The sequence below is a fragment of the Saccopteryx leptura genome, chromosome 4 (genome assembly GCF_036850995.1).
Source record: "Saccopteryx leptura isolate mSacLep1 chromosome 4, mSacLep1_pri_phased_curated, whole genome shotgun sequence".
Classification (NCBI taxonomy): domain Eukaryota; kingdom Metazoa; phylum Chordata; class Mammalia; order Chiroptera; family Emballonuridae; genus Saccopteryx; species Saccopteryx leptura.
In genome coordinates, this window is record NC_089506.1 from 31,879,164 (window position 1) to 31,902,178 (window position 23,015).

The following is a 23,015-nucleotide window of genomic DNA, read 5'->3' on the forward strand; positions in this document are numbered from 1 at the left end:
GAGTATTGTTTTTACATACATAATCATTTGGTAATAAGCAAGAGAGAAAATAGAATGGCTTTAAAAAAATCTATAAAAGTGTTTGTCTAAGATGATTTAAGAACCCTATAGTAGAGCATTATCTAAAGGGTTTATTTAAATATCAGATAACATTAAGATGTAAATGCCATCAGGCTGAACAAAGTTCATTTCTTTTTGGCCCACTAGCAGTCAGAGATGCATGAAAAAGACCCTATTGATTTAGCATCTAAGAACAGTACAAATGAATGTTTGTTTACCCCAGGTTTGTCTCCTTAAATAGCTGGGAAGAAATATTTTCTATTTGCTGTCACTTCTAAAAATTATCTTCCACAGCCCAGAAATACTCCTAACAACACCAGTCACACAGAAAGATTATTTACACACCCTTAATTTCACCCAGAAACTTAAAAGTAAGCCAAGGCAATAACCTTATGCATCAAGCAGTCATTGTGCATACAATTAAGAGGCTCTGGAAGTTCTAATTCTGTACATGCGGAGTTGGGCAAGAAACATGCAGCTTGCAGGTAAAGGTTTCCTATCTCGGGGAATCGTTCAGCATGGGGATCTTAAGCTCAAATACCTTCTTTGCATTCATAATACCTTTTGATCACTTTACAAAAAACAACTCAAACATCAATAAACTCACACAATTCACTTGTGTGTAAAAGCTTCTAAGGAACGGAGCCACCACATAGTTACAGAAAAGATACTGATGCATGATTTATTTAGCAATCTGGTTTCTTGCAGAGTCTAATGAGTCCATTACCCACATCCCTTCAGCACCTTGCACATCATTTGCAGTATATTAATTTGAACACATTTGTGCGGGTTTCCCAGTGATAGTTCTAGAGTCCAGTCGTATGTCTCTATTCCATCTCCCCATTCAGATGGTAGATAATCTTATCAGAGGCAAGGGCAGCAATTTCTCAGCAGTCCATGTGTAAACTGCTTCGCTGCTAACACAGATAACTAAATTCTGAAGAACTGACGAACAACAGACAATGTACCTAGGTTTTCTCTCCCAGACCTGTATAATCATTTTCATTTATATGATTTCGGAGAGATCCACGTAGCCAGTGCATGAACAAGTAAAAGGTGGCTTGGGAAATCAATCAGTTTGAATCATTGCTTTCACCACAATGTGAAACAATTGTGAACACAAGTGGTAAGGGAGAGACTAGGGAAAATTTCATCACTGCTTCCTTCTGTCTTATTCTCTGCGTCTCTTCCTTTCCCCTTACAGTCTCCTACTATCTCCTGTGTTCCCTGTGACTCCTTCTCTTTAAAGAACACCCCCACCCTGACACACACACACAGATATACACCTCAGCCCAGCACCTGGACATACTTGGTGGCTCAGTTCTAAGATATCCCATCTTCTAGTTTCAAAAACCCAAACCCCATTTCCTGATAACAAATAAATAAATATTTATTTAAAGTAATCTTCATTAAGAGAGGGCTGCAGTGTTCCAGAGAGACCACCAAACTTCAGTTTGGAAGTCCTGGGTTTGCATCTTTGCTCTATCACTTGCTAATTTTGTGGCCTTGAAAAATCACTGTGCACAGGCTCTTGAAAATATTTACTATTGTAGAGTAAGTGACTAATGCACATAACCTTTATGCATGGGTGTTGAAAAGCAACACTTTCAAAGGAGACCTTATTATGTCAAATACATTGTAATCTAATTAATAAAAGTTTGAGAGGAGGAAAGACTTTCTGAAACACCAGAAAAAGTGTAAGAGGCTCGGAACATTTTGTAAAGGTTACAGACTTGTAAATGTTTCTTTTCTTTTTTTTTTTCTTTTATTTTTGAGTAAGCTTCTCTGCCGACTGTTGTAAACTGCATTCTCCAGAACAGCAAGGAAGTCGTCCAGCAGGAAAAATTGAGGAAATTTCCAGAGGAGCCTGTGATTATTCAAATGTACCTCTCAATACATCATTGCTGTCTCATTTAATGGATGAGAACATTCTTTAATAGAAATCTGAGTGTGCAAACACATGCTTTGTGTGCCTTTTCTTCTTGAGAAGCAGGCTTGCAGTCACAGGCTTGGTTTCAAGGAAAACCTGACCCCCCAAGAAGGCAGGGTTGAAGGATGGTGCACAAAAAGCTCTCAGTTTGAGAAAACCCAGCAATGCTGACATAAAGTCAAACAGTTGCCTCAAGTCCTGCACATATCCATCATTTTTTAAAAGCCAGTGTTCAATTTATTCTGACAAACACAATCAAAATGGCCTTAAAATGTTCTTTTGGTGGTGGTGGTATTTTTCTGTTTTTTTTCCCCTGGTGTTCAGAAGGTCAGCTTTAAATGCCTTCACATTTTTTCAGTTGTCTTCTATTACTCTTTCAGAAAAATGAACAACCTAGAAAAGGAGGATAATTTGCTATGCCTTCTAAAACTTCTGGGCTATAAGAGGAAAAAAAGGGGGGGGGTACAATCACAAGTGACCTAGTCTAGAGGAGCTCGTAATTAAATAGTGGAGCTTTGAGTATCAACAAGAAACCACCAAAAATCGATCAGTGGGTAAGGAAGTGTCTGTGTCTCAGACAATCAACTAATAGTCTAAGGGGTGCATTGGGGGTGCTGAGAAATCTTTAATGAGAAATTGGATCCCTTAGGCCAATTTTAATTTCACTGAATTCATAAGACACAATTGCCAAAGTTTTTAATGAAAACCTTTCACTTTTTAACCAACTCTGCCTTCTAGAGCAGGGGTAGTCAACCTTTTTATAACTACTGCCCACTTTTGTATCTCTGTTAGTAGTAAAATTTTCTAACCACCCACCGGTTCCACAATAATGGTGATTTAAAAAGTAGGGAAGTAACTTTACTTTATAAAATTTATAAAACAGAGTTATAGCAAATTAAAGCATTTAATAGTAATTACTTAACAAGTACTTTATGTCAGATTTTCACTAAGTTTGGCAGAATAAATCTTTTTAAAACAACTTACTATAGTTAAATCTATCTTTTTATTTATATTTTGGTTGCTCTGCCACCGCCCATCATGAAAGCTGGAACGCCCACTAGTGGGCAGTAGGGACCAGGTTGACTACCACTGCTCTAGAGAGAGTCACAGCACTTTTTCTGATCTAAGAGCTTCCAAATGCAGAACTAGGTATCCTTAAAAAGTAATTGCTTTTTTAGCTAAGGCTCAAATGTGTAGTTCTTGAAAAAATAACCACCTTCAAAAGTTCCCAAAAAGGAAGACACTCTTGGTTTCAAATATAAAAACTAATGAAATAGCTATAAAAAAAAGAAAAGAAAATTCTGCAATTCCCATGAGGATACACAGAACTTGCAAAATGTCTTCTCTGTCTTGAAACTCAATACATTTCTCAGCCAAATTACAAGTGTTGGAAAAGGGTCAGAAAGAACACTATAGTAATATGACCAAAAAATATAACATAAAATTATTTTCAGATTATTTTCTGAATAGAACCAGTTTTAGAGAGACCATAAAAGTCAATAGTTATCATGGGACTTGCTGAGCACCAAATCAGAATTAATGACAATGAGGCTGACTCAGACTTGAAGCGGCTGACATCCCAGTAAATGTGTGATTTCTGCATTCAAGTCTCCGAATCAATCAAGGTCTGGATAAAGTGACTTAAAGCAAGATGCTAACATGCAATTCTTTAATATCTTGTACCTACCACTCCCTACCCTCCCCCCACACACACACCAAAGAGAAAGAGATTAATGAGACTCAGATAATTATTAAAATTAAATTTTAGAAATATAAATCCCCAATGTCATATTAAAATAATTATATGTTGGTACGTTGTCACAATAGAAACTATGTACAGAAATAGCCCTTGAAACAATTTGAGTCCTAACGACATTTTGGACAAATGACTACTTTTCAGAACACCTGAACCACTCATGTGACTGCTGTATGGAAGGGTCCTTTTTTCTCCACAGCCACCAAGATGTTATGTACCATCCCCTGGGAAGCCAGTGAGTGAAATAGTGCACTTATACCATGATGCTGTAATTTAGTGGCATTGGGAAGACATCCACGCCAACATTAAATCTTTTATTTGTCTTTACTTTATAGTTATTTAATAGAAGGTAGAGTCCTCCATTGCACAAGTGAAGTAAAGTTTAAAAAGTCCCCCTGTTAGGAGAGGAAATCTACTGGGACTCCCTTCCACAGTACAGGTAACTGGCTTCAGGTGTGCAGATACATGACTTACAAGAAATAAAGAGTAGACAGGCTCTGTGAGGGGAGAAAATCATCAGAAGAAACAAGTGGGAGCCTTAAAATCAAATTCCACCCACTTCTCAATTTTGCATTTCCAGGCTATGCCTGGATATGAACACTTCAGAAAAACACTTTGGAGAAAATAGAGCATAAACAAGGTCAACATGGAATATACACACTATTTGAATTCTTATTAAATAGGGAAACACTGAATAAATATATAAGGTTGTATTTGGAAGAATAAAAAATAATAATGGCTAGAAGGTACATTATGAATATTAAGTGCAAGACAAAAGCTTTGATAAGTACAGTCTATTACATAGCTGTGACCACTCTAACACATGACTGTTAAGTCATTATTGTAATGATACAATATTAAGTCATTATTATTGTAATGATACAATAATAATTAGTCACACTAAGCTCACTCCACTCCTGTAGTTCACCCTATGCTGACATGCCACAAGGCACTCCTGCCATGTAACTCCCTAGTCTATAATGGATGCCTGGCCCTGATGCATCTCCAACTGATCCTTTGCCTACAAGGGATCCAGCTTGGGCAGCAATTCTTGAGCTGCAGAATCTTTACCATTCTAGGTCATGGGGGGTTTTCTAACAACTCTCCATAGTGGTGGAACAAAAAGACAAAACTCTGGTTCTCTGAGGGTCAGCCAGGGTAAGGTTGGATTTTCACAAATGACTTTTTCCACAAAAAATAAAGAAGGGGAGGGGAAGAGTGAGAAAAGGCAAGAACACACACAGACACACACAGACACACACAGACACACACACACACACACATACACACACACACATTGATGAAATTACAAAAGTCTGTATCTGAGTTCCTGCTTGCCTGGGTCTGACCCTCATAGTTTTGAGGGTGGACGCTTGTCTCAAACTAACAAAAAGACTTGAATAATATTAAATATATTATTTTATATTTTAATACAATATAATGTAAATACACACACAATAGAAAGATCCAGAAGAGGACTCAAATAAGAAGGGAGTTTTTAAAAAAGGAAAAAATGAAAGGCTAACACAAGTCACTGCCTTCCCCATCCTCTGCCTTTCCCTTATATAGAGAATCTGCTGGCTGGAGAGAGAGCTCGCCGGACTCCAATGAGTGCGCATAATTTTGGATACTTGAGAAACACAGCTGTGAAATGCGCTAACAATGACCCCACCTTGATCCGCAGAGGCAGCATCAGAGTGCTCCGAGCTGTCTCTTTGTATGGTCTGGATCACCGAGGTGGACACTCCGTTCCTGTTCATGAGCAACTAAAAAAGGCCTCTTTTTTTATATATATCTAAGTTTGGTTTATTGCCCAATTATTTTAAAAATCTATTAGAAGCGAGTCCTTGTAGTTTTGAGAAGTTTATCTTTGGAAAAACATAAAGTTGTTTTTTTTTTTTATCAACTTCACTTATTGAAAGAAAGAACAGCATATGTTTGCAGCAGCAACAAATAAGTATACTGTACATGACTTGGTTGAAAATGCACAAACTTTTCAGATCAAACTTTTAAAATATTTTTGATAAGACTGATGTTAGCTCCTCTCAATAAGAATCATTCTGTAAATGTGTTAAATATGTCCAATATCTCCAGAGTTTTGTGTGTAGATGGCAGATAAAATGATCTATCCGAAGAGAAAAATAGTCAAGGGTAGTAATGGACAAAATTGGCATTAAAAACCTGACAAAAGAAATGAGATGGTTTAAGCTTCAATGTTCCAATATAGTGGAAATTGAGTGTTAAAACAAGAAGACATTTCGTCATTTCTCATGGCTGAGTGATGAAACACTGCCATTTGCAACAACACGGATAGACATTGAGGATATTATGCTAAGTGAAATAAGTAAATCAGAAAAAGCTAAGCACTATATGATTTCACACACAGGTGGGATATAAAATTGAGACTCATGGACATAGATAAGAGTGAAGTGGTTACCAGGGGAGTGGAGGGGGCAAGACAGTAAAAAGGGACCAATATGCAGTGACAAGCAATGATTTATCTTCGGATGATGGGCCTACAACATAATGAGCATTCAAATGTTATGGAGATGTATACCTGAAACTTATGTGTTCCTATGAACCGATGTTACCCCATTAAATGTAATTTCTAAATAATTTATTAAACCAATCCATCAATCAGTCAATCAAACAAACAAAACAAGACAACAGGCCTCAAGACTGACTGATGCTGAGCTCCGTGTTACCAAACACGGACTTAAATACAGTTCTGGCTTCCCCAGAAATGAAACCTTATCCAGCCCTTCAGGAATCACCTGCTCAGCACGAGTTAGGTAATCTACCTGTTAAACTTCTGCTATTTCTTAAAGAAAAGGAGCCTTGCAAAAATCAATCCCTTCTTTGGCCTAGTATATAACTCCATTACCCTCGTTCCTGTCTGCCTATAAAATCTCTTTCCTTGTTCAGCTCCTTGGAGCTCTTCTCTATCTACATGAATCATGGAATAAAGCCAATGTGATCTTTAAAATTTACTCAGTTCAATTTTGTTTTTAAACAAACTCAAACTTTATGTGGAAAAACATTTATTTTGCTTAGGTGACTTTTCAAATGTTGTGAAGGAAAAGGAAGGCGGTCAAAGCTAAAACATTTTTACATACTTGAAACGTCTCAACAATTGGCACAGAAATGTTATTTTTTAAGAAAGTGTTGGTGATTTTATTTTTTTTAAATGACTTGCAAATTTTGTTATCCCAGATAGCCAAAGCTAATGTTGTAACAGAGATGTGAATCAATATTCTGCTCCTAAGGTAGTATTTTGCTATTTATTGTATTTCATTAAAATATATATAAGCTCTTAAAGATATTTTGGCCTGAAAAATTAGGTATGACATTAAGGTTGCCAAATTTAGTAAATAAAAACACAAATGCCTGGTTAAATTTCCATTTTGGATAAACAACAAGTAATTTTTTGGCATGTGTATATCCCAAACACGGCATACTTGCATATCTATATTAAGCAATGTGTTGTTAACTGAACTTCAGGCTTCACTAATCATCGTATATTTTACCTGACAATCTTAGGGGCTGTATCTGACCATGTGGTCCACTATGTTAGTGGGTGAGCATTAAATAATATAGGGCATGAAAAAATAATTACCCTGGGCTATCATAGACAAACAGTAGGAAAAAAATTAAACATTTAATCATCCTTACTAATGGGCTGAGAGGGAGAGTACATATATACCATTGACATGGCTTCCAGGAGACTAATGAAACCAAATACTTTAGAGTATTCAACTGTCTTAATTTCCTCACTTGACCAAACAAGATCATCCTTTGAAGACAAATGTATCCAGTTAACTCCATTTAGAATCAAGGTGACAGACTTTCCTTCTAAACCTGATACAAAAGCATGTACTTCCTTTATGAAAAAAAACCTGGCAAAGTTGTGACAATTTCAGCCTCTCTCAGAATATTGTTAGAAGAGGGCTATTAATATTCTCTTCATTTTCCCACTTAACAGAGATCTGAGCTAAAACAGGAGAACTGGAGGCAGTGTCTATAAGATCCTATCAAGTTTAGAGGAAGAACATCGCTGTGCATATGTCTGGTAGGAGTAGAAATGATCTCCTCCACTCTGATGGCTCTGGAAGCCTCACACCCAAGCCATACTTCCCTAGAGAAAAATGACTGTCCTCATTTCTGAAGGAAAGATATTTAAAAGACATCTAAGTTTGCTCTGGATAAAAAAAAAAAGTTGAGGAAGATAATGTCAAATCTTGTGTACTTGCTGTTGTGTTCGAGTCGTGAGTGTGTAACTGTCAGGGTGGCAGTGGAGAGGTTTTGGAACTTGCTTGGAAATCCCTTTGAGATCATGCTCTAATTTGAGCCATGAAGTGCCGGTGTAAATTTCTTGGCAGCTTTAGAATTGCTGTCCATTTTTTCATGGATGATTTTCCACTTTGCTTAACCAAGAACATGCCCACACTCTAGATTAGAATGGATCTTAAAGGGTCCTTGCCTTCTGTTTCCTTTGGAAATGAAAAACAAAGGAGGCCCGGAACTGCCTTATTATGAGTAACAACATGTGAGTTGCATTAACTCTTTACATACTAAGGGTACTCTGCCTGCAAAAATTAATATGTATTTAATACTTGGCAAACCATATTCCCTTGGAAATACCATAGTGGCCTCTGTTTTCTTAAGACTAGCAAGATGGGGAATAGTCCGTGGATCACTTATTGATTCACTAAACAAATACTTCTTCAGTACATATCAAGCGCCAGACATTGGGTTAAGTGTTAACGATACAATGATGAAACAAAGTTCTTGTTGTCACAGAGCTTTCAGTCTAGAGGGAAGAGACATGTGGAAAAGTGATTGGCAACAATTAGGAGGAGTGCTGTGAATTAAAACTACAGCAAAGGGCCCTGTGGGAGAACTCAGGAAGTGAGTCAAGTCTGGGCTCACTAGAGAAAGTTTCCTAGAAGAATTGAGTAGGAATCTACCCAGTAAGGTGTGTGTGTGTGTGTGTGTGTGTGTGTGTGTGTGTGTGTGTGTGTGTGCGTTGTCAAAAAGAGAAGAGTAAGGGCCAGGTTCCAAGAATGAAATTATGCAAAGGCATATAAGGAACTAAAACTATTTTTGTATGGATGGAGTGTAAACCAAGGTTGAGAGTTTTTAGAGGTGAATTTGTGGAGGAAAATAGGAACCAGATACCAAAACCCTTCCCAACAATATTAAGTTTAAGCTTTCTTCTGAGGGCAACACTGAGTTCATGGAGTTTTTTAAGCAGCATAATGTTACAATGATATTTGTATTTTATAAATATTTCTCTGGTTGCCAAATGGGAAATAAATTGAAGAGAGAGACTGTTTAAAAGATTTTTACAACAGAGAAATGATGAGCTACAGGGCATAAATGGAATTGGGGGTGGGGGAATCCTTGAAGAGAAAAAAATTTGCTAGATGGAATAAAAGGGGACACATAATTCAAAGTAAGCAAGAAACTTAGTGCCCAAATCTTGGTTTCTAATATCATTCTGACACACAAAAGAAAAGGAACCAGGAAGCCTCCCAGAAATGGCAGAGGAAGAAAACTGATAAGATGAGCCTCACGCACCTTTTCATGACAGTAAGAAAATTCAAACAAAACAAACCAAAACAGACAACAACAACAAAAAACAATGACAGGAGTATATCAAAGAGACACAGGAGCTAACTAAAGGCATTCTAAATGGTAAAACCTAGAGTGATTTGAGCAACAATATAAATTGAATAGACAGAGGGTATAACCAAAAATCCTATATAAAATAAATATATCTATGAGTTCATACTGATATGAATAATTGAATAAATAAACAGAAGAATTCCTAATGATTTAGGTAGATACTCCTTTCTCAAAAAGGCAGAAGATAACTCCCCACTCCTTAAGTGTGAGCAGTGCATAGTGATTTCTTCTCAAAAGGTATACACAGTATGACCAACCTGATCATGAGTCAGTTGTCAAAGTTAATATTAACAATTAGAAGTCATTTTGATAGTATACACATTTAATATACTGTGAGGAAAACCCATAATCCCAGTTAAATCATGAAGACAGCACCAATTAGGGAAATTCTCCATAATATTTGACAAGTACACTCAAAACTGTCAAGATAATAAAAAACAAGGAAAGTCCCAGTGAAGAGAAGCCTAAGAAGATATGAATAATAATTATAGTGTAGTATGAGATTCTGAAACAGAAAAAGGACATTAAAGAAATGTGAATAAATTATGGACTTCTGTTAATAATAATTTCTCATTAACTGTGACAAATGTACTACATAAGTGTAAGATATTAATAATAAGAGAAACTGGATGTGGTATGTATGAAAGCTCTCTGTACAATCTTCACAATTTTTCTCTGTAAAACTAAAACTTTTCTAAAATAAAAATGTTTATTTAGCCTGACCAGGTGGTGGCGCAGTGGATAGAGCATCGGACTGGGATGCAGAAGGACCTAGGTTCGAGACCCCGAGGTCGCCAAATTGAGCAAAGAGCTCACCAGCTTGGACCCAAGGTCGCTGGCTCCAGCAAGGGGTTGCTCGGTCTGCTGAAGGCTCGCGGTCAAGGCACATGTGAGAAAGCAATCAATGAACAACTAAGAAGTCGCAACGCACAACGAAAAACTAATGATTGATGCTTCTCATCTCTCTCTCCGTTCCTGTCTGTCTGTCCCTGTCTATCTCTGCCTATGTAAAAAAATAATAATAATAAATAAATAAAATAATCTGTCTCTAAAAATGTTTATTTAAAAATAAATAAACATGCTCTCATTTCTCTTCAGATCGCATAAATCTTTTGCCTTTTAGTAAAAATAAATAAACAACATGTAGGTAAGAATAAAAATCATAAATTATTGAGATGAGAAAGAACCTAACTTTTCTCAGCAAGAAGTGTTTGGAAGGACACATAAGGTTTTAGGGAAAACCATGACATAATGAATATTGATTGTGCTTAAAAAAGTTTAGTTTGATGGGTTAGAGATTAGAATGTACAGTACCAAATAAACCCATAGGTGATTTAGGTTTATTGCAGTGAAGGTCTTTATTTGGGTAAATATCTGTACAAATGGCAGAGGGAAATTGATGAAACAGAAACTTGACATCCAGCCACATTCTTGTTTGGGGAAAATAGTTCTTTATCCCAATGAATGGAATATGGAGAGCCTTAAAAAAATAATAACTGATTGAGATATGATTGGAAAGCATCAAGTGTGGCAGGAAGGTTTTCAGCTCTAGAAAGATGTTTGCAGAAGGGAGAGGAGACAAATACAATTGTCAGTTCATGAGGGGCACAGTTTCCACATGAAAATACATTAAAAGCAAAATCACCTTTGAACACCCTTAAATCATCCATAAACAATAAATAGCATATACAGGTGTACATAACAATCATATGGAGTAATATGTATATTCTCAATGTAACAGTAACACACAGAGTAATTTTGCAGAGATAATATACATCATTTACCAATAGAATTGTGATCTTCTCACATGGAGGTATTCACACCATGATAGATAAGCATCTTTTTTTGTAATAAGTTCATACAAAGAGGTGTATCTACTGTAAGCTAATGAAGTTTATGTTCTCAGTGGCTTAGGTCTTAAATTTTATCCACTCTGAAAAAGCCTGCCTTTTAATTGAAGTGTTTAACCATTTTATAGTTAATGTAACTATTAAGATGGTCAGTTTTGGGGCTTCCAATTTTACTATTTGTTTTCTGTTCATTCTACCTATTTACTATTTCTCTGTTCCTTATTTCTTGGTTGTTTTTATTTAATTGAATATTTTTAAAATATCATTTTAATTTATCTATTATCTTTTTAACTTTACCTCTTTGTATTTTTCAGTGGTTTCTATAAGGCTTATTGTATACATACTTCAACTTTTATTCTACTTATAATTAATATTATATCACTTCACATAAACTACAAGAGACTTACATTTCTATTCCTTATGCTATAGTTGCCAACTTTATTTAATCTACATATAGTATAGAGGCAAAGAAGGACATACTATAGTGATGAAATAGTTAATCTATCAATAAGATAGAATAATTATATACAATAATGCACCTAATAACAGAACTTCAAAAGAACATGAAGCAAAAACTGACAGGATTGGAAAAAGAACAGACAATTCAACTGTAATAATTAGAGACTTCAAAATTCTACTTTCTATATGGATAGAATAACTAAGGAAAAGGTCAGAAAGAAACCAAAGACTTTAACAACACTGTAAACCAGGTAGACCTAAGAAACATTTGCAGAACACTTCACTCATCAACAGCAGAATGTACATTCTTTTCAAGGGCACAGGAACAATTCTCTAGAACAGACCATATGTTGGGCTATAAAACATGCCTCAGTACATTTAAAAGGACTAAAGCAATACTAAGTATATTCTCTTATCTAACATGGAATGAAATTAGCAATCTGTAACAAAAAGATATTTGAGAAATTCATATATAAGTGGAAATTAAATAACATTATTCTTAAATAACTAACCGGTTAAAGCAGAAACAGAAAAGAACAACAGAAAATACATTCAGATGAATAAAAATGAAAAAAATGTCAAAACTTATGGGATGCAGCAAAAGCAGTACTCAGATGGAAATTTATAGCTATAAATACATGCATTAAAAACAAAGATCTCAAATCAATAATCTAACTTTTTTTCATAAAAAACTAGAAAAAGAGAAAAATAAACCCAAAGAAAGCAGAAGGAAATAAATAATGAACACCAGAGTGGAAACAAATGACATAGAGCAGTGGTCCCCAATCCCGGGCCGTGGACCGGTACCGGTCCGTGGGCCATTTGGTACCAGTCCACAGAGAAAGAATAAATAACCTACATTATTTCCGTTTTATTTATATTTAAGTCTGAACGATGTTTTATTTTTAAAAAATGACCAGATTTCTTCTGTTACATCAGTCTAAGACTCACTCTTGATGCTTGTCTCGGTCACGTGATACATTTATCTGTCCCACTCTAAAGGCCTGTTCGTGAAAATATTTTCTGAGATTAAACTGGTTCATGGCCCAAAAAAGGTTGCAGGCCACTGACATAGAGTATAGAAAAACATTAGAGAAAATAAAGAAATGCAAAAGTTGGTTCTTCGAAAAGATCAACAAAATTGATAAACCTTTGCTAGTTTGACCAAGAAATAAAGAGCTCATAAAAGACTAAATTCAGGAATGAAAGTGAGGACATCACTAATGGTCTTACAGAAAGGAAAAGGATCATAAGTGAACACCATGAACAACTGTATGCCAACAAATAAGGCAATCTAGTTAAAATAAGTGAATTAATAGAAACAAACCATCAAACCTTGACTTACTAGAAAGAGATTATATGAATATACCTATAATAGGCAAAATCATTAACAAGTAAAGAAACAAACAAAAAATTCCACACAGAGAAAAATTTAGAACCAAATTGCCTTTTGGTAAACTCTATCCATTTTAAGAATTAACACCAAATCTACACAAACTTTTTCTGAAAACAAAAGAGAAAGAAATATTTTCCAAGGCCATATAATAAAAATGAGTCAAAGATGGCCCTTTTAATGGTAGTCCTAGGTTGATTCCTTCTTCATAACAGACTAAGACCTATGAGCTCAAAGCCCACCAACACCAAACTAACATTCTTATATATCCAATAGTTTTAAACAGAGCCCCAGATTCCTTGGGAATGTCTCTACTACACATTTATCTAGAAGAATATCTTCACTGGTTTCCAGGGGTTTTTTTGTTGTTTGATGTTGTTCTTTTCCTTTTAGCACTTTGAAGAGTTTTACTGCCTCTGGATTTAATTTTTTAGTGTTAATGAAAAAAATCAGCTAATTATCATGCTGTTGTTTCCCTTCATGTGATAGGTACTTTTTCTCTAGCTGCTTTCAAGATTTCCTCTTTATCTTGTTTTCAGCAGTCAGATCATGATATACACGATGGCCCTAGGTGTGGTTTTCTTTATATTTATTCCACTTAAGGTTCATGAGCTTCTTGTTTCACATGTGCTAGAATTTGTGACATTGTCACATACTACTATGGTGTTTTAAAATTATTTTTCAATATATTATTCCTGCCCTGGCAGTTGGCTAAGTGGTAGAACGTCAGCCTGGTGTGTGGAAGTCCCAGGTTAAATTCCCGGTCAAGGCACACAGGAGAAGTGACTATCTGCTTCTCCACACTTCCCCCTCTCTCCTCTCTCTCTCTCTCTCTCTCTCTCTCTCTCTGTCTGTCTTCCCTTTCCATAGACATGGCTCGATTGGTTTGAGTAATTTGGTCCTGGGGGCTAAGGATGGCTCCATAGCCTCGCCTCAGGCACTAAAATAGCTCCGTTGCCAAGCAGCAAAGCAGCAGCCGCAGATGGGCAGAATGTCGCCTGGTAGGGGGCTTGCCAAGTGGATCACAGTCAAGGCACATGTGGGAGTCTGTCTCTCCGCCTCCCTGCCTCTCATTTAATTAAAAAAATAAAAAGTAAATAAGAAATATATATTATTCCTGTGTTCTTTAGATTAGGTAATTTCTGTTGATCTAACCTCAAATTCACTCTTTTGTCAAACCCAGTTGGTATTATAAACACATTCAGTGAATTTTTATTTTGAACATTATATATTTCAGATCTAAAATTTCCAGTTGGTTCTTTTTGTTCTATTTCTAATTATATTTCCTATTTCCTAACTCATTATGAGTATATTTTCTTTTATATCCCAAATATACATTATCTGGATCATCTCAGTATGAGTCTCCATTGATTGGTTTTTCTCTTGAGTATAGATCACATTTTCTTATTTTTTTATATGCATGTATATTAATTTAGTATGGTATCTGGACATTATAAAATGATACACTGTTTAAACTCTAGATTCTGTTTTATTTCTTCAAGGAGTACTAATTTTTAAAGCAGGCAGTGAACTTAGCTATATTCAAACTCCAAATTCTATCTTCCCAAAGGTGTGTGTGTGTTAGGAGGGGGCAGTGGCTAAATTTCTGCTCCATACTTTTAGCTATAAGTAAGCTACTTGGAGTGCCTTATGGATGTGTTGTTTAGCTGTCCAGCACAAATTTAAGCAGAATATATACACAGAATTTGGAGCTTCTCCTCTATAGCTTTCTCCTTTCTTGAATATTCCCTTGACTTTGGTGCTATGGTCCCCAGAACTCTAGCCTCTGGTTCTTCAAGCCTGCAAGACTGTGGGTTTTTATTTGTTGGTGTTAGCCCTGAAGGAAAAAGCCATTAAAATAGAGAAAAAACTCAGTGTTGTTTCCTTCTTCCAAGTATTTACTTCTCTCAAGTTCTTGTCCATCTTTTTAATGTTATTCATTGCCTTCAAGTAGATGACTTTTTATACTTTATCCAGAGTTCATAATTATTATCAGTAAAAAAGTTCATTTGATAGTTACTCCAATATTACTAGAGTGGATTTCCATGATTGGGTTGCAACAATGGTGAGTTCCATTCACAAAGTAAACATACTTGGCCCTGGCCGGTTGGCTCAGCGGTAGAGCGTCAGCCTGGCGTGTGGTGGACCCGGGTTCGATTCCCGGCCAGGGCACATAGGAGAAGTGCCCATTTGCTTCTCCACCCCCTACCCCCTCCTTCCTCTCTGTCTCTCTCTCCCCCTCCCGCAGCCGAGGCTCCATTGGAGCAAAGATGGCCCGGGCGCTGGGGATGGCTTCTTGGCCTCTGCCCCAGGCGCTAGAGTGGCTCTGGTCGCGGCAGAGCGACGCCCCGGAGGGGCAGAGCATCGCCCCCTGGTGGGCAGAGCATCGCCCCTGGTGGGCGTGCCGGGTGGATCCTGGTTGGGTACATGCGGGAGTCTGTCAGACTGTCTTTCCCCGTTTCTAGCTTCAGAAAAAAAAAAAAGAAAAAAAAAGTAAACATACTTGGAAAAAATGAGAGACATCTTGAAAGCAGCTAGAGAAAAAGTACCTATCACATGAAGGGAAACAACAGTATGAATATTAGCTGATTTCTTTTCATTCAAATTAGAAAATATATACGGTCAGTAACCATATATGCATGTGTGTATACATATGTGTGTGCATGTGTTAGAGAGGCCAACGACCACTGACTTCATTGAAGAACTTTATGTCTGAGGGCTGGAAACAGAAAACGTATAGCTGTGCCCTTAAAATTGAGGGAAATCTATAGAATAGAGATGAGATGAGATGAGATGAGATGAGATGAGATGAGATGAGATGAGTAAAAGAATAAAGTTGACGTTGACCGCTGGGGATGGACAAGTCTCAGGTATAAGGGGAATAAGTTGTCCTCCCAAGTTCCTTCTGTGTTGATTTGCTTAGGGCTGCACGTTCAGATATAGTTTGTTCAGACTCAAGGCAAATCATAATCAAAAGCTTTTGCTATGACCACATACCTAAATTAAGTGCTTTTATTGCCCCTGTGCTGCAGTAGTCCATGGGATATCAAAAAGAATAGAGAGGAGACAAGATAAAACTCTTTGTTATGGGCCCACGGTAGGGTCAATTCCTCATTGAAACTAGTCTTGAATAATCTTATATAGCTAAACTAATTCTGAAGGTGAAGCTATACCTCAAGCACACGGACTCACAAGAAAGTGTTCCTCTGTGGTTCAGACTGACCTAGATAGAAACTAGATGGAAGAAAATGCTAGAAGAAACACTGTAAATGACAAGGCTCGAGACCCTCATTTTATAGAGAGGAAACTAAAGCCGAAAGAGGTGAAATGAGTTATCAAGGTTCTGAAGCTACTTAGTAACAGACACAGGACCCAAATGTAGGGTTTGACTCTGAGTCCACTTTACTGAACCTTAATGATTCGCCAGGATTTTGCAAAACGATTGTTTCCCCCAAAAAAAGGTTTATACGGAGCAATAGATGCCTTGCTTTCACACGTTATGGCAGAAGAAATCAAGACTCTTATTTACAAAACAGCAGTGCTTGATAACTCATTTCAATTCATTTAACAGTTTGCCAGCTGGTGTCTGTGAAAAGCTATGCTACCACTTTCTTCACTGGTCCAACAGCTATTTCAGTAAATGTATCATTATTTGTCATACATTGTAAAAATAGACTCTAAATTCAAGTTATTGTATATTTTTGTTCATTATTCAAGCCTAAGAACCCACTTAGCTAATGCAGATATCATACGCACCTTCCAAATAAAAGATCTGTTTTGGTAAATAAGGTTTTTATTGGCAGCGCACCACCCACTTCTATATTTCTAAAGAAACCTTTAGTTTTATTACTACTATATTTTTTTTAAATAAAAGTGGTTTTTCCAAGAAATTTTCCCATTTCTTATAGTAAAGATGTGTAAATCATTTGGGGAATTTTAACATTAAATAATGTTAAAATGCTTGCTTTTCCTACTAGCATAGAAGTTTCTTGAAGGTGAGGCCCAGGCCTTCTCCATTACTGCACCCTCAGCATCAAGCATGGTGTCTGTAACATAACAATCGCCTCGTATTTGCTGAAGGACTAATGTGTGAATAAATGCAGGGATCTTTCTTTTGGGTGACAGCTACAGAATTGAATTTCTCTATTTTCACGTAGCAGTTTTAGAACTGGGCACAGAGCCACACAAGGGTCTGAGATACAGCTTATCAGAGTGCCTGCTGCGTCCTCCCTTGCCTCAAACTCAATTATAAAATCCCCTTTTTCTTGGGTTAACGTTCACATGGGATGATAATTGCCAGCAGCAGAAAATAGTGGAAAAACAGATCAAATGGACTACACTTTCATTTGATTCTTTCTTTCCCCTATCTCTAGACACAAGCCCCATCAGAGATCTTCAACTAAAAATCTTTTTCACAGTATCTCACTTGCCATAGCAACACAATGCCTGTGGACTTCTTGAAGACAAAAGAATGTCTCTTTTTATCTTCCAGGACAATGTCAACTTTATATTCCAGGGTTTATCACAGTGCCTATTGCATGATAAGTGCTCATTAAATATTTGTCAAAATAAGATAGTGAACAAAAACATCAGCAGGTATGTCCTACTTTGAGTAAACCTGACATTTGTTTTGTATACTTTAGTCTCAGTTCAGTCAATGTTACAGAATCCCACCTACTGCAGAAAATTAGGTCTCTCTGTAACAGTTTTAAAATAAAAGACATTTATGACTATTTTTCTGCATGGAGTTAAAGCTATCATTTTAAAAACAAACAAAATAGTTTCCCATTTGTTAAAAGATAGATTTCTTCTGATTTTGCATCTTTTCACAAACATCCCCTATTTTGTCACATGAATCCACGCCACTAACAAAGCCCACAGCTATTCAAGAGCCAACATAACAGATACGTGTTCCTAGGACCTCAGGAAAACACTGTGCTAAGCTCTCACAAAGTCCCATCTTAATTCCTGATCTTAAACAAAACAATAGAGACCTTTAGTCAACACTACTCAGAAAGGGCCTTAGAGCCCTGAGGAAAGATGAATTGTTTAGCAGTTTCACATAATATTGTCAGCTTCCTCAATGCAACCTATGTTGACAACTTAGGAACAGTTAACTGTCCTGAATTTGGGTGGGTATGTTTTTTTTTTTAACTTTTTAAAAAATTTTATTTATTCATTTTTAGAGAGGAGAGAGAAAGGGAGGGAGAGAGACAGAGAGGGAGAGGGAGAAGAGAGAGAGACAGAGAGAGAAGGTGGGGAGGAGCTGGAAGCATCAACTCCCATATGTGCCTTGACCAGGCAAGCCCAGGGTTTCGAACCAGCGACCTCAGCATTTCCATGTCGATGCTTTATCCACTGAGCCACCACAGGTCAGGTGGGTGGGTATGTTTTGATGTTGTTTTTGCCTTTTTCTTGGGCAGTACCTCACAGCCAAGGACACTGGTTCCAGTATCAAATTTACAGCAATTTTCAAGGTATTAGCCCACTCTGAAATTAGAAATCCAGGTTGGTTTCCAGTTCTCTAATGAGCGTCCCCATAATGCATTAATGGAGGCAGAATTGTTCTATTTTAAAAGCCATGTTCATCTTTTTGGAACCCAGTCAGCAATGATGAAGAGTTAACCAAGCTTCTTTAGACAGTATTGCATTTATTAGCTTCATTAATAACAATAATGGGCAAAAGTCTGTCTCAACTGAAGAAAAAATCGCCCACAAGATGTAAATAAACTACTGTGCATGTTCATCAACTACATTCCTTATTGGATTTGAGATTGAACAAAAATTTAAGTTATTATTCATATTACTCATTAAATTTATATTTTGCTATTATTAGTGCTCTCAAGGCCCTGACAAGGTGTCTTTGAGAATTCTAATGCTTTGGCTCCTTTTCATTTTGCTGTAGGGGAGAGTATGCCAAAGAGTGCCTCCTTCTGCTCCCCTACCCCAGGCCCCTCTGGGCTTGCACACAGGGCTCTGCAGCAGTTCTACCTGGTTTCCCAGGCCTTCTGAATCTGCCCACTTCAATCCATCACACTTCAATCCCCTGAAGCACAGATGAGACAGGTCATCTCCCTACTAAAAAAAAAAAAAATGTTACTGGCTATCAAATAAAGTTCAGCTTTGCCTGACATGCAAGGGCTATTTATAATCTGTTTCTAATTTGTTTCCCCAACTTTGTCTCATGTACACATCTAACCCCAATGAACCCAATTGCCAATTATGTTCACACTTTTTCCCATTTCTTCATGCTCTTTGTCAAGCTGACCTCTCTTCTCTAAAACACCTGGTGGCCAATTTCCACATGACCATTAAATTAATGCTAGCTCCAAGTTAGAAATAACTTTTTTCTCTACTTTCAATTCCCAAAGCATTGTGTTGAGATGACTCTTAAGCTCCTTTTGTGTGTTTGTGTGTGTGTGTATGTGTGTGTGTTGTGTTATATTTATTTCACAAAAGGTATTATATTGCTCTACTTTCCTGCTCCAGACTTTATATCCTTTGAGATTAGAAAATGAATCACAGACATTTTAATGTTATGTGTAACTTCAGAAAACATAGCCAGGCACATAACAGGTAGTTAGTACATGAGGTTGAATGAATGAATGAGTGACAATTATCTCTTCTATATCACACTATTTTCCCACTCCAATCATATGACAAGAACACGAGCCATTTAAGCAATTTAATCATCTAAGCCAAAATGTGGGCTCTGAAGATCAGAGTGAGTCTATATGCAACAGCTGAGGTGTCAAAACACATTAAAAATAATAATGCAAAAATAACCAGGTGTAATCCAAAGCAGAGCATTTCCTTCTGGCACCTCTTCCCCTAGCATTCAATTTAGAATAGCGTTCTATAATTATCATATCTGCCTACAAGGTCCTGTTTTCTGCCGATTCTTATCTAGATAAAATGCATACAACTTTCAGAGATTGAAAATATTAGTGTAAAAAAAGAATCCATTCTTTTTTTAACTTATTAATAAAAATACACCATACTTGACATAATACTCTCTCTGTCAATTATCCAACGCTGGGAAATGTTCCATCATCATTTGAGACGGATAATGCTGACGGCAGCACAGATATTAGAGAACCAGGAGTGTGGTTCTTAAGTTGGATAACAGAAATGAAACCACCCAAATCACTGGGCATTCATTCAAGACCTTCTATCAACAATATATATTTTTGGATTCTGAAAGGTGATAAAAGGAGACATGGACCCTGCCTTCAGGATGCTTTGAGAAGACCAGGATGGATAACACCTATGCCTAGTCCTAACCGGGTTCACGCTTCAGAAGCAGGCTGTGCCAGTACCTGGCAGATAGCACAGCCAGGTGCGAGTAAACCATGGACCGGCTCTGCCCCGCATGGAAGGGACAGCTGGCAAGGGGCTCTGGAGGACCAATTCACCTCCAAATTCTGTTGAACTCACATCTACTTTTTCCCCCTCATTTTGTTCCCTTTACTTATATCTTCACTGCTACTACTCTACTTAGTTCAAGTTGGCATAATTTCACTGGATTAAATTAATAGCCCTACTATAAATCTCCCTGCCTTATGTCTAGTTCCCTTCTAATCAAGCCTTCACATTGTCTGCAGAGACCTCTTTCAAAAATAGAAGTACCCAAAATAGAAATATGTAATTTTCTTGCTAAAAATATGTAAATCACTCCTTATAGCCTTCAGGGTTAAGTAAAAAATATTCAACTCCCACCATGATCTGACTCTATTTCCGAAGCCACTTTTTCCAGTGTTCTCAAATCTGTCATTAAGCTCCAGCCATACCACACAGCTCCTTAGAGAGCCCTACTGTCCCCTGCCCCCAAGCCTCTACAGAGGCTCTGTCCTCAATCTGCAACTTTGTCCCACTCAGCTGCCTGACCTGGGTATCTCCTGGTTGTTCTTCAAGTTCATCTGACTCCTCTAATCTCAAAGTTTGGAAATTGTACTTCCCACTCACTGTCACCTTTGCATCTCGAGACTGGACCAGCCTGGCTCTTCAACCTGCCCAGTTAGACAAGGCTTGCTCAGCGGTCAGATCCTCTATTCTGAAGTGAAGACTTCAATGGGCATTTGTTAGGCCCATTTTCCTTTGAGCAAACCGTTCCTAACATGCCTGAATGCATAATGTATTCCTTTCAACACCCCTGCTCTTCTGCAGAAGCCAGCATCTGTTCTCCAACCCACCCAATCACTGCCAACAGTATTTTAAAAAGGCCTATGCCAGTTGTCCTTGACCTTCAATATGAAAGGAACTCCGGAGCATTGTTATTCCTGAAAACTGTGAACCAATGATGGACCGACTACCAGAAAGTTTTGCTATCCTAAAAATCTGCTAGCGGTTTGAGCAAAGGAAGTAAGTAGGTGCCTTCATAGGAAAGGCAGAAACAAGAACTGCTCTTGGACAGAGGGGAGAGCAGGTGACCTGGGATAGAAATGAACCAGGCCTTTCACTAGAGAAAATGTGGAAGATTCGGATTCACAAGGAAGATGAGATGCACATGCCTAAGTGCACTTAGAATAAATCTAAACTTCTTACAGTAACCTGTTATGAGCTGCACAAGATGACCCACATAAACCCAGTATCACTTGTTACCCCTCTCATTAGCTTTAGGCACTTTGCCTGCATTAGGCGTCTGAGGTACCAAGCGCTTTCCCCACACGGGCCCTTCGCACCTGCTAGTACCTCTGCTTGAAATAAGCATGTGCTGGTGCTGTGTTCCTGGACTCTTCCCTTCTTTCAGGTCACAGTTTAAAATGTCCACTTCTCTCAGAGGCTGTCACAAACCATCCCACTTACAGGAAACGACTTCCTACCTCATTATTTTATCAGATCACACTACCTCTTTCCCTTTAGGCCTTGCCACAGGCTAAAAATATCTGCTTGTTTATTTTCTGTCCTCTTCTCAAGACAAGAACCTTTACTTCGCGTTCACTGTTGTGTCTGTCCAGCACATTGTGTCTGGCGCCCTGCAGAAGTTCAGTATTAGTAGATCAAATGAAAAAAATGAATGAATAAATAAGTGAGTCATAAAGGAAATAATAAATGACATATAACAAGCTACAAACCTGACCTTAAGTCGGGTGATCAGCACTGCTGCCTCTATCATCTCACATGGACATTCAGAGACCACAACCAACTACACTGCTCACAAACATTAGGGGGTATTTTAAAATGACTATGAAGCGATAAAAAAAGAAGCATTTGACTTTTTTTTTTTATTAAACAAGGACATCAGAAAAGCAAACAAGTCCAAGATAGTTGTTTGACTATGCAAATTAGATGCAAATCCAACTTTTATTTCATTGGTGAAATGTACTATACACAAGGCTGAAAGTATTGGAGTATCTGCATGTTCCCTGATCCGCTAATTTTTGTGAGCAGTATGTTAACTAGAATTAATTTGGTCCCCAAATCTTTGGATCTATAAAGCTGTTGGGGTGGCCAAGTATGAAGGCTTGTTGGATGAAGAAAGAATTGTTTAAAACTTAATGGAGATCCTGAAGCAATGTTCAGGTGGGAGCACACCCTTTCTCTGCAGAGCCCAGCGTTGATGGCCTTTGGGACAGGTCCAGGTCACGGGCAAAGAACTCACAGAGACTGTTTTCTGTTGGCTTGGTTCTTGTGAAGATAGGCAGAAATCTCTACAAGATTTTACTTTAAACTAAAAAATGAAATCTTTGACTTGATGTGTTTACTGCATACAGTAATTCTACCCATGGATGAGATATTTTTCACTCCAAAGTCTATGAGGGTGACAGCAAGCGCTTGCCACGCAGGTCAGTGTCCCCCCTGTGTTTTGATGGATTGTGGTGCTATTTATATGTCTCTATATTCTCTGATAATTTTTCTCCAAAGGTGTTTAATTCTTTA

At 37.5% G+C, this 23,015-nt stretch overlaps 1 protein-coding gene across 2 annotated transcripts in view; it reads right to left on the reverse strand.

Annotated features, from left to right (window-relative positions):
- ZMAT4 (zinc finger matrin-type 4) overlaps positions 1-23,015 on the reverse strand; it is a 369,306-nt gene that overhangs the window by 88,198 nt on the left and 258,093 nt on the right. The window lies entirely within an intron of this gene.